Below are 16,501 nucleotides of genomic sequence, written 5' to 3'. Positions count from 1 at the left end.
TGACCATGGGCTGCCCCACCCATTGGTGGATGTCCGTCGTGGGCTCCTCTACCCCCAACCCCATGGTTGGGCGTTCCCCGTAGCAGATGATGTACCGCAGGAGCCATGGGGGTCATCACCCCCACAAAACAGTTTCCGATAGAGAAATACTATGTTATCTAAATATTACATGTTTAATTTAGTCTTGTATAATATCTGACACTACATCATATTTTGGAAACAATCGTTTCCAACATGGGCGGGCGTCGCGGCCGCGGAGGCCGCAGGCAGCAGCCAGCTGCCCGCGGCAAGCCGGCCAGAACCCCTGGACGGGGGTTGTGCACGCGTACTCCATGCCTATACCGTGTGCCCCCGTCCCCGACTCCTTTGGCGCCCGCCCGGCCCCTCATCAGGCCCTGTACGCGGCCCCTCAGGCGTACCAGCCCGCGCCGCTCTACGGCCCCTCGGGCTATGGGTATGTGGCGCCCCCGCCTCAGCCGGCGCCGTCTGCCCCGGCCCTCCCGCCGGCGCCTTGGGATCCCGCGCTCCTAGCGGCTCTCCACACCGCCCCCACGTCGCAGCAGTACACTGGCGGTGGTGACTGGTATATGGACACCGGAGCCACGGCTCACATGGCCGCCAACCCCAGTAACCTTCTTGCCGCTCACCCCGTTCACACTGCTGCTCGCATTACCGTGGGTGACGGTTCTTCCATGCCCATTACTCATGTCGGCCATGCTGCTTTTCTTTCTAACTCCATACCATTATATCTTTCTAATGTGCTTGTTTCTCCTGACATCATTAAAAATCTTGTTTCCGTTCGTTCTCTTACACGTGAAAATCCTGTTGCCGTTGAATTTGACATGTTTGGCTTTTCTGTCAAGGATGCCCGTACCCGGATGGTGCTCCACCGATGTGACAGACCCAACGAGCTCTACCCGGTCCACTCACCTACCTCATCAGTTGCTGCACCCATGGCGCTTTTCGCTGGAGTGGACCTTTGGCACGCTCGTCTCGGTCATCCTAACATCGGCACCCTTCGTCATATTCTTCGGAGTTTTTCATTCACGTGTAATAAGATCGACGATCATACTTGTCATGCTTGTCGCCTCGGCAAACATGTTCGTCTTCCTTTTAGCAATTCCTCGCATGTCGCATCATACCCGTTTGAGTTAATTCATAGTGATGTCTGGACCTCTCCTGTTGCAAGCAACACGGGCTATCTTTATTATCTTGTCATACTTGATGATTTTTCGCACTATGTGTGGACCTTCCCGTTGCGGCGAAAGTCAGACTCTGTTGCCACTCTCACCGCCTTCTACTCCTATGTCTCCATGCAGTTTGGACGTCCCATTCATGCGTTGCAAACAGACAACGGGAAGGAGTTCGATAACCTTGCGATCCGCAACCTTCTCGCCACACACGGCACGATCTTTCGTCTCACTTGCCCGTACACTTCGCAACAAAACGGCCGCGCTGAGCGCGTGCTACGCACTCTCAATGAATGCGTTCGCACCCTCCTCTTTCACGCCAATGTGCCACCACGTTTTTGGCCCGACGCGCTTGCCACCGCATCACTACTCATTAACATTCGTCCCTGTCGCACTCGCGGGAATTTCGTACCTCATCACCTCTTGTTTGGCACTCCACCCTCCTATGCTGAGCTCCTCATCTTCGGTTGCCTGTGCTACCCCAGCATCGCTTCCACCGCTCCTCATAAGCTCGCACCTAGGTCTGTGGCCTGCATCTTTCTCGGCTATCCTCCTAACACCAAAGGCTACCGCTGCTATGATCCTATCTCTCATCGGGTGATCACTTCACGACACGTTTACTTTGATGAGATGGTTTTTCCGTTCCAGCAGGTACCTTCGGATGATGCGGCCTTGCCCACTTCCGGTGATGGCCGCCCACGTGCCTCTCTTGGGCCGCCTCCCGGCTTTGAGGGTGCCCCCCGCGCCATGGGTCGAGTCTCTCCCCATTTGGCTGCCCTAGGGGCTGCACCTCCTTCGACGCCCGCGACGCCCCCGGCGTCCCCGGCCTCGACCCTGCCGGCGGCCTCGTCCGCCGCCACGCCGGCTGCCTCCACCACGTCGGCGGCCTCGTCCGCCGCCACGCAGGCGGCCTTGCCTGCCGCATCACCGGCGGCCTCGCCCGCTGCCTCGCCGGTGGCCTTGTCCGCGGAGGCCTCGCCCGCGGCGGTCACATCGGAGGCGTGCTCGTCTTCGTCCTCGCCCGCCTCCCCTTCGGACCCGTTGCCCCGCCCGATGACTAGCTCTCGGGCTGGCACCCTTCGCCCGAGCACACGGTACCCCAGCGATGAGTATCTTCTCGCTGCTTCCGCCTCTGAGCCGTCTCCTCTCCCAGCGTCAGCTCGAGCCGCCCTTCGGGATCCTCATTGGCTCGCTGCGATGCAGGAAGAGTTCGATGCGCTCCAGCGGAACCGTACCTGGCAGCTCGTCCCTCGGCCGCCCCGTGCCAACATCATCACGGGCAAGTGGGTCTTTCGGCACAAGACTCGTCCGGATGGCACTCTCGAGCGCTACAAAGCTCGCTGGGTGGTTCGGGGTTTTCGGCAACGTGCGGGTGTGGACTTCACCGGCACATTTGCCCCGGTTGTTAAACCGGGCACGATCCGCGCCGTGCTCCAGCTAGCCGTGTCCCGAGCATGGCCTGTGCATCATTTGGACGTGTCCAACGCCTTCTTGCACGGCCACCTGGCTGAGCAGGTATTCTGTGAGCAGCCCACCGGCTTCGTCGACGCCACGCATCCAGATCATGTGTGCTTGCTCTCCCGTTCGCTCTACGGGTTGAAGCAGGCACCTCGAGCCTGGTACCAGCGCATCGCCGCCTTCCTGCAGACGCTCGGATTTACATCGACTCGCTCCGATGCGTCCCTCTTCGTGTATCATCACGGAGCTGACACGGCCTACTTGCTGCTATACGTCGACGACATCATTCTGACGGCATCCACTGTCGCGCTCCTCCAGCGGCTCACTGCTCGTCTTCGTGATGAGTTTGCCCTGAAGGATTTGGGTCCTCTGCATTATTTTCTTGGCATTGAGGTGGTTCGACGGCCCGATGGGTTCTTCCTGCATCAGTAGCACTATGCCCATGAGCTTCTTGACCGAGCTGGCATGCTTAACTGCAAGCCCGCTCCCACGCCAGTCGACACCAAGGCCAAGGTCTCCGCTTTGGAGGGTTCGCCTGCATCTGATGCGGTCTTCTACCGCTCCATTGTGGGCGCCCTGCAGTACCTGACCCTGACGCGCCCCGACTTGCAGTATGCCGTTCAGCAGGTATGTCTTCACATGCACGCTCCGCGCGACTCTCACTGGACTCAGGTGAAGCGTATCCTCCGATATATACGCGACAGCCAGTCCTTGGGACTTACGCTGACGGCCTCCACCTCCACCGACCTTGTCGCCTACTCTGATGCGGACTGGGCTGGCTGCCCGGACACACGGCGCTCCACCTCGGGGTACTGTGTCTACCTAGGGTCGTCCCTGATCTCTTGGTCTTCCAAGCGACAGCCCACCGTCTCCCGCTCGAGTGTCGAGGCTGAGTATCGAGCAGTGGCTAACGCCGTTGCTGAATGCTCTTGGCTCCGTCAGCTGCTTCAGGAGTTGCTTTGTGATGTTCACAAGGCTACGCTCGTCTACTGCGACAACGTCTCCGCCGTTTACCTCTCCGCCAACCCGGTCCATCATCGTCGAACGAAGCATATTGAGCTCGATATACACTTCGTTCGTGAGCAGGTGGCTCTCGGGCGCATCCGGGTCCTCCACGTCCCGACGGCGCAGCAGTTCGCCGACGTCATGACGAAGGGACTGGCTACTTCTGTTTTCGAGGAGTTCAGGTCCAGTCTTTGCGTCTCCGGCGATGCTTCGACTGCGGGGGGGGGGAGGGGCGTTGAATATATGGTTTGTACATGTCTATTGTATAGTCTGGCCCACCTCCTAGTCTTTGTATAGTTGAGGTTGTGGCCCACTTTGTACTTTATATATACGTGCGCTTTGCACCGATCAATACATCGTGAAGCATTGCCAAAACAATCGTTTCCAACACACTCATAACGAATTGTCAGTGATGTTCCGCTCCCACACCACTATTAACACAAATAACAGTGAAGTTTGGAGCGCAACTGCGCATCACTAGACATGTGATTTTGTCGTCGCCACTTGCTTTGCCAAGTACTAGTGATATATGCAGTTAAAAGATACTCGTATATGCCATTAGTAACATTTTATTCAATTTAGAAAAATATACTGTATTCATTTATACAGTTGATCCATTTAGCCACAATACACCACACGGTCAGTATTGGTAACAGGGAGGCTATTTCCGACCATACTAGTGATGGAATGCAATTGTGTTCCAAAAAAGAAAAGAAAAACCTCCATTTGGTGGTGTCAATTTTACCGGCCTTTTGTACACACGTTCCTATCTCAATATTATCGATACAAGTGATCTACTCCCTCCCCCTGTGATTTCAATTTGAAGAGGTGACCACACACAACGACAGCTGCAAGGGCACTCCTAATTACTACCCACGTTCCAAATTATAAGATGTTTTGGATATTTCAATATGTACTACCGTATATACCGACTGAAATGAACCGGCAAACACACTAAGACGCAGCGAGTACATACATCTGATTCGGATAAAAGTTAGAGCATCTTATAATTCGGAATTAACCACAGCTAGCAGATCTTGTGACTCCTTTCCACATGAACTGCATGTCTGCATCCATCTCTAGAGATGATGACCAACGCAGAACTCAGATATCTCGAATCACTCCATTCGACAGCAAAACTCACACAGCCAAATCTTTGGTTTTACTCGCATAATTAATACTAACAGCATATACTCAAATACCACAACAAATAGCAACACGTAATGCATGAATGTATGAAGCAGTGTGATTCTCAAAAGATCAAACGTGACCTCGAAGAAATTAATGGTGCAAAGTTGCAAAGGGAGGCCTAGCTAGAAATCAGAAGTCCATGCTTCTAAAAACTCAGGGCAGCCGGCAGCCTCAGTGCCTCCAGCTGCCGGACGAAGAAGAGTTTGCCGGTGGCCCTGATCTACGACGCCAGGGCTGATTGCTGCGTGCCGGAGGAGCTTCTTCCCTCCTCTTCCTCTCTTCCTCTTCACGTTGCTCCTCTTCCTCGCGCGCCCTTCGGATCCGCCGCTCCTCTTCCTCACGCGCCCTTTGGATCCGATGTTCCTCCTCTTCCTGGCGCGCCCTTTGGATCCGCTGTTCCTCCATCTTCAGATAATACGTCAGTTTCCATGCAGTCTCCCATTCACGCCTTCTTGAAGATACCAACTGACTGATCCCTTCCTCCCTCTCATTCGTCAGGCTAAGAAACTCGGCTTCTCGGCGTTGGACGATTCTTTCCTGGAAAGCATTCTTATGCTCCGACAACGAGAGAGCCTCTTCTTCTCCAGCAAGTCACCCGTGTGGCGCTGCTCGCTGAGCTCAGTCTCTCTCAGCTGCTCTTGCTCGTGGAGGACCTTCTCTTCCTCGACGCGTTTTCCGAAGGCCGCCTCGATCAGTGGCGCTTCCTCCTGCCGTCTTGCCCTCTCCAAGTGATCCATTCTCTTTGCTAGCTTCTCCCACATCTTCTCCATCCCCTGACGTGACATTATATAACCTAGGTGACGCGATACAAGCTCCATGGCGCCTTGTTTTGTTAACTTTTGTTCTGCTTTTCCAATTTCTCTCTGCGCTCTGTCCTCTATTTCCTGCCGGATCCTCTGCTGCTCCCTGAGCCTCCGTTCCCTCAAAAGCCTCTCCCTTTCTTCGTCTGCGGATTTCTTCTGAATGCTCAATCTCTTTGCCTCCTGTGCTTTTTCCTTTTCCAATATCTGACGCTCATCGTCTTCTTTACGTTTTTCAATGAATGATTTCCTTGCGAGAAGCCTTTCATGTTCTTTCTCCACCACTCCAGCGACACTAATCGAGTCTTCACAGAGTTTGTATGGCTCATGCACATGAGGGTGAACAAGACTGCTTAAATCAGCGAGGACACCAATAAGATGAGTAGCACCAGGCACATTAGATTCCATCTCCGTGTTGCCGAAACGAACAGCTCCAGACAAATGGTCAACTTTCATAGCAACAAAATTGTGCTTGACGGCATCAACAGCAATCTTCTCCACGACATTGAAGTCAAAGAAGGGGATCATTCTAGAGAGTGTATCAATTCTCATGGACTGGAAAACACGAGATGCCTGAAAACGATTAAAAGGAGAGTTGAGAAATACTAGGTTTTAGTATGACAAAGTGAATACATATTCACAACAACAAAAAAGTGCATATATTAACGCTAGTAGGTCATGGCATAGGACCTGCTGCAGCACCCTCAGTGTAGTAAGCTTCTCCAATGCAGGTTGGTACTGCGATAACTGAATCTCCGGAACAGAAGGCGCAGCTGAAAGCTTTCCTCCGATGGTAGAAATCTTGGAAAGCAGAGGTTGCACTTTTGATGCTAGATCCAGAGGAAGGAACTCATGCTCCATAAGGTTGTAAAGATCTTGCACATCTTGGGAAGCACATGAAACCACACCTCTGGCAGCCAACTCAGAAAGAAGAGATGCTCTTGAAACCTGAAAAGTAGACACGTACAAGATTTAGCAAAAAAATAAACTTATGTAAAATTATCTTAAATTGAGAACAGTTTGAAGGCAAACCTGTTCTCTGTTCTCACGCTTGGAGTCAAAGGAGAAATTGAGAAGGCTGGCCATACGCGAGCTGCGCTCCTTTTCGTTTTCAAGCTCCATATGAGATAGACCAGACTCATGGTCATAATATGGTGTAACAGAAAGCGCGGCGAGCAAAGCAGAAGACGCTAGTAACTGCAGATCCTTCCGGGTTAAATTCTTATTGTGACTCTTGTGCAAATTGAAGAGCTCCAGCCATGCATATGCATGATACAGGTAGTGACTCTCAGACGTCCAGAATATCTCAGTCAGCTTGGCGTAATACACGGCCAGGACGGATGGTTTTGGAGTCCTCTGAACCACGCTCATCAAGCCATGGATGTTCTCCACAGACCGGAAGGCTTCCTGGGACAGCGAAAGCTCTGCGGCAACCTTCAGTTGCTCAACCCTGGTGTCAAGGTACAACTGACAGCTCTCAGGGGCGGTCAGATCAGGACGATCACGAGACGATCTGCTTATGTTTGCAAGATGGTTTCTGATCATCTCACACAGCCTACGGAACTCGGCGGATCTTTTGTACTGCTTGCAAAACTGAAAGGCCTTGTGCGCAGCCATGGCGTACAGCGCTTCGAGCTTGGAGTTGTTCCTCAGCACCTCCAGCACCGTCCTGTACGTCTCCCACAGGAACTTGAGCCACGGGGTGTCGGAGATCCGGTTGACGTAGCCGAGCATCAGGTCCTCCGGTCCTTCCAGGTCATGGACATCAAGAGCTTGCGCCTGGTGATCCATGGCCGCCTCCTCGGCCTTCTTGTTGGACAGATGCATGAAGTGCTTGACGACCTCCTCCAGAGACGACACGTTGTTGAGTTGCTGCTGGCAGACGATTCTGGAGTACTGGATGAGGCCGTCCTTGGCGAACCTGCCCTTCCTCAGATCCACGCACAGCTCCACGTACCTCATCATGGCCTGCTCGAGAGGCTTCTGCCATGACCGGCATCTTCTCGACGTGATGAGGTCGTGCAGCGCCTCCAGCGCCGCCTGCTTCTGCCCGACGTGGATCAGCTCGTCCGCCCTCTTCAGGGCGCTCTCGGGCCTCGCGAAGATCGTAGACATGGTTGGTGCGCTCGCCGGAGACGGAGGGCGGCGGAAGCTGGGGCGCGGGAGGCGGCGGCGAGGACGTAGGACGTAGGTCGTAGCGGGTTTCACCTACTTTATATGAGACCTGGTCTCATATAATTTTTTTCCGGCGGCGGCGAGGACGTAGGTCGTAGGGTTGCGTGGGGTGCGAACCGCGATGGGGTGGAGAGAGAAATAAGTATGGTGCAGGTGCGGGGGCGGGGATGTTTGAGGAATTTGTCGCTGCCACGTCTCCTCTCGGCGTCCGTTTCGCGGGTGATCCAACGACGCTGCGGTCAACAAGGCTGGAGTCTGTCACGGTCACGGTCACCTCTGTTTGATCCAACCCCTCCACGGCCGGCCTCGCCCTTGATTCATTCATTCAGGTCGTCTCGCCGCGCGGCCTTGCTATTCTTTTTTTTTTTTTTCATCTCTCTCTTCTCAAACTGACCTTGAACCCATAAAAACACACACAGCGACACCGTGATTATCTCTATCTCTATCTCTATCGTGTTCCCACAAAAGACCTTAATTTGATTCACTTAGTTACCACCACCCCGCCCAAAAACCAAGGAAATCCAACGGACGGACCGACGGGTAGATGACTGAAGATGACCGGATCGAGCGACGTCCTAGGAATGATGCGGATAGGAAAACTATCCAACGGCGGCCAAATCGGAACAAACAAATCCAAACCAACAAAGCAGAGAGATAGAGAGATAGAGAGAGAGACCTTCCATGGATGCGGCCGGCTATTGTGGGCTCCGAGCGACGCCGTCAAATCCAAGCGCACCGGCCGGATCCCATTCCAAACTAACTAATCAAGCTAAGAAAACAGCGCTTGCTCCTTTCCCCTAATTCGTCTTCCGCTGCTCCGAGCAAAGGATGAGAAGAAGAACAAGACTCACTCACGAGGGAAGCATCGGAGAGGCCATCGTCGCCCAAGCCCCAAGGCCAAGTCGCACGCGGATGGATGCCTGCCTTTATTATATATAGACATGGTGACATGATGAAGAGAACAAGGAAGGATATGGTTCATGGGCGTGCCACGGATCCATGAGTTGGCGCCTCCCTAATGGCATCCCTACCCACGCATTCATTAAGCTCTCATTTACATGAACGGGAATTAAGTGGCACGGGCACGTCGTTTAATGAGGTTTCTTTCCTTCTTCCAAAATACTACTACCTTCGTCTAGGTGAATAGGTGCTCCCTCTGGTCACGTTGAGGTTTCTTTCCTTCTTCCAAGATACTACTACTGCTCCCTCTGGTCATGTTTGGATCCGTATGTTACTACAAGTCATGTTTGGTTTCAATAATTAATTATTAATCACCAAAGATGGAGCGCCATGTTTGGTTCGAATAATTATTAATAACCGAAGATGGAGCGTCATGTTTGGTTCCAGCAATTATTAATCACCAAAGATGGAGCGTCAACTTTGCATGGTGATTGACTAAAATTTGCCTTGGAATTTTGCAGCGGAATCTTGGTTTGGCATGGAATTTCTCATAAATCATCGTCACAAAGAAAGATACATCTTCTCCTTTACTATGCCTGTATCTAGGATACGGGCAACACTCAGGCAAGATTAACTTATAGTTTACTCAAACGCACACAGTCCTCTCGTGGGATTTCCAAAAGAAAACAAGACGATCCAATCAGCTACAGGTTCGAAAATCACATCAGATTGACCCGACAGATTGGAGCTGATCATAAACTACTGATTCATTCATTTATGCGCTCCAAAGGAAGAATCACGGTTTTTCAAAATCTCCAATGTCACCACCAATTCAAGAATACATGAATTGGAATTTAACAAGTACAATCAGAAATACATATGCCATATGCCAGGAAGGATATCTAAAAGACAGCTTATTTTTCAACTTTTTCTCCTGAGCCTACATACATACACAGCCAAATTTTAGGCCAGTCTCAGGCCCCTGCTTTATCATGAAAGCAAAAGGCTCTAAACTAACCGAAACAGAATTCACTTCCTATATGTATACAAATACAAACTAGCATCCAAACCCAATGCCAAAGGATTACAAAAAAGCAAAATGGTAAGTCCCATCCATGGCTGCTGCGTCTGTCTTGGCGTAGACAAACAGAAACATGATTGATGATCCTCCATTGCTTCCTGGAGTAGAAACATCAGTAGGAAACTCGATCTCGATGACTTCATTTCTCTCTGAAAGTCCACCACAACCACAAATTGGCTCCCATAGCGTCATTCTGTTTCACAACACCCACCTATACAAAAACATTCTTCTACTCTTATCAGTTTTAGTTTTGCCCTACACATACCACATGATTGATACTAGCTCGATCACACTAGATTTACAAAAGGTAAAAACTTCAAAAATGGACATGCAAAGCCCAACACTATAGGATTACAGGATTCACTTACTAAAAGTCTAGTTGCAGAAACAGGCCACCAACTGATGGTAGAAAAGGAACTGCAAGACGATGCAGACCACGGGCTTCAAAATGCCAACCAACAAAAACAAAAATGTTGATGCGCTTCATAGGCTCGATACTCCAAATGCTTCCTGCATTACAAGGGCTCGGTCAGTACTCAGTAAAAAAATACTTGATGGATCAAGCTCAAAGATGACTTCCATCCATTCCTGGCAGTCCTCGATGCCCACGACACAGCCAAACACCACCAAATCCTTACTACTACTCATAGAAAGACTAAGCAACTGAACAAAGACATTTCAAAATAAATAAAAATCTAATGAGAAAGATCCATCGATGGCATCAATGTGTGGAGAACTAAACTTGCTCGAAAACGCACTTGACAAATCATTTTGGAAATAGTCTGTTCAAGCTATCTGAACCCAACTCAAAGAAAACAACAACTGCCTTAGGTTGGCTCTTTATTTAGACCCAGACGCCTTCAGTGAGAGCTTCCAGCAAAAAAGTCAGCCGGTTGTAGCACCGGAGCGTGTCCTCTCCATCACCTGTGGCTGCTGGTTTTGCAGCGCCGATGGACTGTTGTCCGGTCACCACCATGGTTGTTCTAGCTGTGGCTTGCTACACCACCCGTCTCATGGCCACCGGCGCTCTCCATCACCGTCCCACACCACACCACCATTCCCGCATCTGTGGGTGAGGGAGGAGTTGCGGGAGCACCGCAGCAGGACAAACTCGTCGGGGAAGATTGCTGTGGCGTGGCTAGCCATGGCTAGCAAAGAGTGGTTGTGGTGGGATGGGATTGAAATTAGAGGGATTGAGAGAAGGGATAGGAAACGAGTGGCTGGGCTCAACTGAGAGAGAGGATAAGACCATGAGGCAAGGCGGTGTGGTGGACCCATATGCCCACATGGATCCATTGAAAAGGGGTGTGACGCGGCGCGATCGGCCGAGCGTTCGGCCGGCGCCCCGGCCACAAGCGTTTCCCTTTTCTATTTCACAGTCGATGCAACGTATTTATCGATTGATGATTGTACGTTACGTAGTAGAAACAGGAAAAGAAGTGGCGGCGTAGGAGCAAATGAAGAATCTTGGTTGGTAAAAGAAGTTGTAACCGCTCGCCTGCGGGTGTCAGAGGAGAGAGGCGATAGCCAGCCGGGCGGGGCGAGCCGTGGGTTACACCTGCACCGCACCGGCACGTCTCCTCGCGTCGCCCGGTGTATATAATCAGGCAGATCCCACTATATATTTTTTTTGGCTCTACCAGTATACCTCACCAAGTTGTAGGCTTGGAGCCACTGAGATGTTCTAGCATCATCATCATGTATTTTACAAAGATCGGGAGTATCTGAAAAGCAGGATTTTTTTGCATTAGATCGTGAACCCCTGACACAATTATCCGTATCCGTTTAAGTATCAATATATTACATTCCACACTTGAAAAATCATAAAAAGAAAATTTGTCCGTGTTGCAAATTGGCAGACCTGAGCTTTTTTTTTGGCAGGGAGAAAGGAAGTTTATTCCACAACGAGGGGGTTACAATCACGAGACAACAAGTCCTCACACCATGGAGGAATCGAATTCAACCATACCGCAATACAAGCTTCAATGCGGCTATAGCGTGCCAATTGATGTGCTACCCTATTTTGATATCTACTAACTTTTAGAGGAACAAACTTCATGACTACCAAATGAGCTTTAATCTCAGCAGCTAGATGACCATAGGCTGACCTGAAAAGATTGTCGCTTGAGAGAGTGGTCAGAGCATTTGAAGAATCTGATTGAACAATCACTGGACTGTTCAAATGTTGAATGGCCAATGCCATATCATGCATAATAGCATGAATTTCCGCTTCCAGGGTATCTTTACAATGGAAAATGTACCTATATGCGGCAAAAATCATCGATCCGTTCTTCCTGCAAAGCACCATGCCAATTGAAGCGCGACCATGCTGGCTCAAGAAAGAACCGTCTACCGACAATGCAACCCAGCCCATAGGCGGAGGAAGCAGACCTGAGTTGTTGATTTCACCTGCTAAACTGTACATGGAGACAAGCTGCCGGCACTAGATAGAAGGCCAGTTTATGTTACATGAAGATCAACAATTTCAAAATACCACTTATGACGTTGTCATATGGTTTTTGTCTTGTCGAACCTTAGATGAGTGTATACAACAGCTGCGGGGATACACATATGAATGGTTGATGCAAATATATAGCCAAGGGAAACTCTAGCTGACCCCCTATATTTATAGGAGTATTTTTTTCTCAATTCTTTTAGCCTAGCCGCATGAACTTCAAACAATTGCACATTATATCATCAATCATTCAAATATTTTAAAATAAACATGCATAACATGTAAATCGTTAACAAGCATATGGTTTCACGGATCGAGATATTCAAATTTAAACATGCATAGTTCATCCAAAATGCATCACATCGATCAAGTTGGATCCAAAATCACCACAACATAGCATGTTTTATGTCGCGGATCGAGCCCAACCAAAGGCATGTACTAACTCAAACGCCATCCTCGTCAAAGAAATCACCGCCACCATCCCCCCGCATATACACGACCACAACCATCACCACCCCATACACACGACTGCCACCATCACCGCCACCACCGTCCACACAGCTGCTACCACCACCGTCCACACGATCGCCGCCACCACCACCACCATTCCGAAGAGACACATCCGTTTGGGTCAAGATTTCTCGACGAGGGAGCTCCAAAAGTTTCTTTGCGGTATCATCCACTGCGGTTTGATTCATGAACATGATAGCATGGTCTTCGGCTTTCTCTCAATTCTGAAGCCTCTCCATGTCGAGTGCAAGGCTACGCTCCTCCGCTTTCAACTTCCTCTCTTCGGTTGCCAACTTTGATTTTCATTTCTCGTCCCCCAACAACTTGAGCTCATTCCATCTCGTCGCCTTCTCTTCCTTGCGTTCGACCACCAAGACTTTCTTCGCCTCAATCATGGCCACAAGCTCCTTTTTGTATGTGCCACCGAATGATCATCTCCCATTTCTCTCTTTCGTAATCTTGTTGCCATCTGGGCTCTTGTTGGCATCTTCATCCTCCTCGTCATCATCCTCAATGAGATATAATAAACCTTGATTTCTTTGGAGTGTCTCATCATTTATCCTACTCCACTTCTCATTCATGCAAAGTTCATTGTAGCAATGGTATAGTGAGATGGGCTTGTGGTCGAACTTCTTGTTTCGTTGCTTCAAAGAAATCTTGGTTGATAGGGCCATACTCGGTGACCGGCACACCGCTTAGTGGTGCATGGTTCACTTGATCAATACAACCAGACCATTGGTTGCACTGATCTTGGATGGTACCCCAATGATGCCCAAGAGAGCCTTGGGTGTGGCTTGATGTGACATCCACGGAGTTATTGCAGTAGTCGGCGATTCTTCCAAAAAATGTTCCTTTGATTGGTCTGTTCCAACCGTTGCATCAAGGGAGATGTTTATCCAAGCGTAGCACAAAGCAACATCTTCATCCTGCGAGTAGTTATGAGTCCTTTTTGTTTGTCGATTGGAGCTTGGTTGGGTCTTAGTCTTCATGGGATCTTCAATCTCTTCCTTTTTAGCGACCTCCTCAGTCTCGGCTTCCCCTTCGCCCCTTGGTGATCAAACACCAAATCATAGTTGAGATCTTGAAGCCCAAGCACATGTGAAGTCTTCAAAGATGACAAGAATTCGGCCTCGTTCATCTCCTCACTACGACAATAACAAAAAAGTCCATCAACCATCGGCCACAAGAAATCACCGCACAATGTATCGGCTGAAATAAAAAAAATGCATTTTTACCTTGAAGGCATTTCATCAACCACTTGGCGCCTACGGCCCTTATTGCAGGCAGCGAAAGCCGGACGTGCCAGAGTAGTGGCAATGGGGGTGGCCGAAGATGGTGCCCGAGTCGCCGGAAGAGGATGAGGCATCGGAGCCGCTTTCTTGGTCATCTTCTTCACCGCCTCCTTGGTGCCTCTTTCTTGGTCTACTTCTTCATCGCCTCCTCGGTGAGCACCCATGCGGCGGCCATCGGCTTCCGTGCCGCTCGCCGACGGCTGGAGAAGGCCAACAGGCGGGCCTGCAAGGAGTCGGAGCTCCAGGATCTCGCCCGGTGATCGAGCCTAGCAAAGCCCTGTCATATTTTGCGTCCGGCATTGAGGCCAACGCGCCTCCACCACCACCACCACCGCTCGTGGCCAGCGTTGAGGCCAACACACCACCAGCATCCAGCATGCAGTCCTAGGCATGGACGAGCACCATCCGGGTCTTGTCGTACATGCCAGTTTGGTTGGGCGCGATCGACAAAGTGGCTGAGCAACACATCCTGGAGGTCGAGCGCCAGGCATTGGAGGCCGAGTGAGAAGTGGCAGAGCGTTAGGTGCTGGCAGTGCGACAGTAGCAGCTGGTGTCGTGCAGCAGGCGGTGGCGCTGGAGGACTACCAGCATGCCTTCCCGTGGATGGAGGCGCTAGCGTTCGTCGATAAGGAGGACGACGCCTTGGGCTGCGGGCTGCTTTTTAAAAGTTTTTATTTTCATTTTTAAGTTTAAAGTAATGTAAGTGGGCTTTTGTCGACAATTTAAATACTTCCTCCGTCCGGAAATACTCGTCGGAGGAATGGATGTATCTAGATACATTTTTTAATGTTTTATTTGGATTAAGTTTTTTTAAAACAAAACACCTAAATCTGAAATATGTCGGCCGAAATGGACGCACCTACGTGCCTGTGGCTAAAAGCGGACATCAGCGTCCACCTGATCAATCTAAGCGGACCTACTCCGTGTTAGTTTTCGTCGGTGCGTTGGAATTGACCTTAGCAAGTTTGATGACCCAAATGAAGTAGTTCATGAGTTTGATGATTAGGTTACTGCCCAATTTATTGGCCGAAAATTCCTAAACAATACCAGGGAATCGAGCAACCTTTACCAATTTGTGAAAAAATGGACGGGGCATTTATGCATCTTAGGGCCTGTTTGGATTGGTTGTAATTAAATACGAAGGTGTATATTTTACACCTGTATCGTACCGGCTGCTTAGCAAATCTCGAATGAAAATAAAACGACGAGCTGAGACCTGTATTCTTTACAGGTGTATTTCAAAAGAACACGACGATCCAAACAGGGCCTTAGTTTGGTTTTTGCCGGGAGTTTGAAGTTGATACTGCGTCGGCGTAACTAGGCACCTCTCTTTCTTTTTGCGATGAACACACTTGGAGACAGCGGTACAAACACAACACAGGCGCTGCAGACTTTGAGTACGTACAAAGGACAGCAAAACAAAGGGAAAGGCTGCCCGTTTTACTCTTTCGCGGACACAGAATCACCTTTCTTTCTGTGGGAGGCCAGGGATAAAAAGGATTAAAAAAAAGGCCCTGCTGCAACGCTGCTTCTTCTACGGTCCCAAAGCAAAAGCTTTTGTTGTCGCTGCCAAACAGCCACAAAAGCGAGTCCGTTCGGCTGTGTCGATCCCTTCATCCTTGTCAAAAATAAAAAATAAAAAAAAATCCACGGCTTCCTTCCTACCCTGCATCACGTCTCCCATGGATCCAATGGTAAAACTGAATAATCTCTGACAAATGCAGCCAGGAGGTGATTCACTCCCCACAACCCATCGCCATTGAAAAACGGGGAGATTTGCCCATGTAAAATTTGTGCCCGGTCACTTCTCCTCCAAGGCCTGATCTCTGATGAAAATTTGCCAGCACCACTACGCTCTCACACCTCCGGAAATTTATTTTGAGAATAGACAATGAAAATTCGTCCAAGAACTATGCTGTATACAAAATCAGAAAATTCACAATGATGTGTGTAGTAATTATTGCCATGATATATGCAAAATTGCCATGGTGTGTATAAATTAATTGCCATGTTATATACAAATAATTTGTTGTGGTCTAGTACAGTAGTACAAAAATCATGCATAGTAAAATGCCATGAAAAATACTCCCTCCATCCCAAAATATAAGAACGTTTTTGACACGTCAAAAACGTTCTTATATTTTGGGACAGAGGGAGTAGTTGCCATCATTGTGATGATTAATTTGCCATTACATATGCACTGAAACTATATAAAATATACATAGAAGAAAACATACAAAAAACACAAAGAAATTACCAAGATTTATGGAAAATAAAATTTCTAGAAAGTTTCCATGTGGCAAATGTCTAAAATTAGCCATATGAGTAGTACACAATTACAAAGACATATTATAATTTGTGTTCACTAAAATGATGACAGATTTAGGGAAAACAAGAGTGCAAAGGAGACATGGCAACTTTTTAGAAATGATCAATGGATCATG

General features: G+C 49.5%; 1 long non-coding RNA gene and 1 pseudogene across 1 annotated transcript; both read right to left on the bottom strand.

Moving 5' to 3' along the window:
• Positions 1-4,762: 4,762 nt before the first annotated feature.
• On the bottom strand, positions 4,763-7,759 carry LOC119305158 (annotated as a pseudogene).
• Positions 7,760-9,521: 1,762 nt separating this feature from the next.
• LOC119307331 lies at positions 9,522-11,032 on the bottom strand. The gene is made up of 3 exons (XR_005149258.1): positions 10,725-11,032; positions 10,169-10,310; positions 9,522-10,011 (listed from the first exon to the last, which is right to left on the bottom strand). It is a non-coding gene; the product is annotated as an uncharacterized LOC119307331 (long non-coding RNA).
• Positions 11,033-16,501: the final 5,469 nt, after the last annotated feature.

Source organism: Triticum dicoccoides, chromosome 5B (assembly GCF_002162155.2).
Source record: "Triticum dicoccoides isolate Atlit2015 ecotype Zavitan chromosome 5B, WEW_v2.0, whole genome shotgun sequence".
Classification (NCBI taxonomy): domain Eukaryota; kingdom Viridiplantae; phylum Streptophyta; class Magnoliopsida; order Poales; family Poaceae; genus Triticum; species Triticum dicoccoides.
This window is presented reverse-complemented; position numbering and strand designations above follow the sequence as displayed.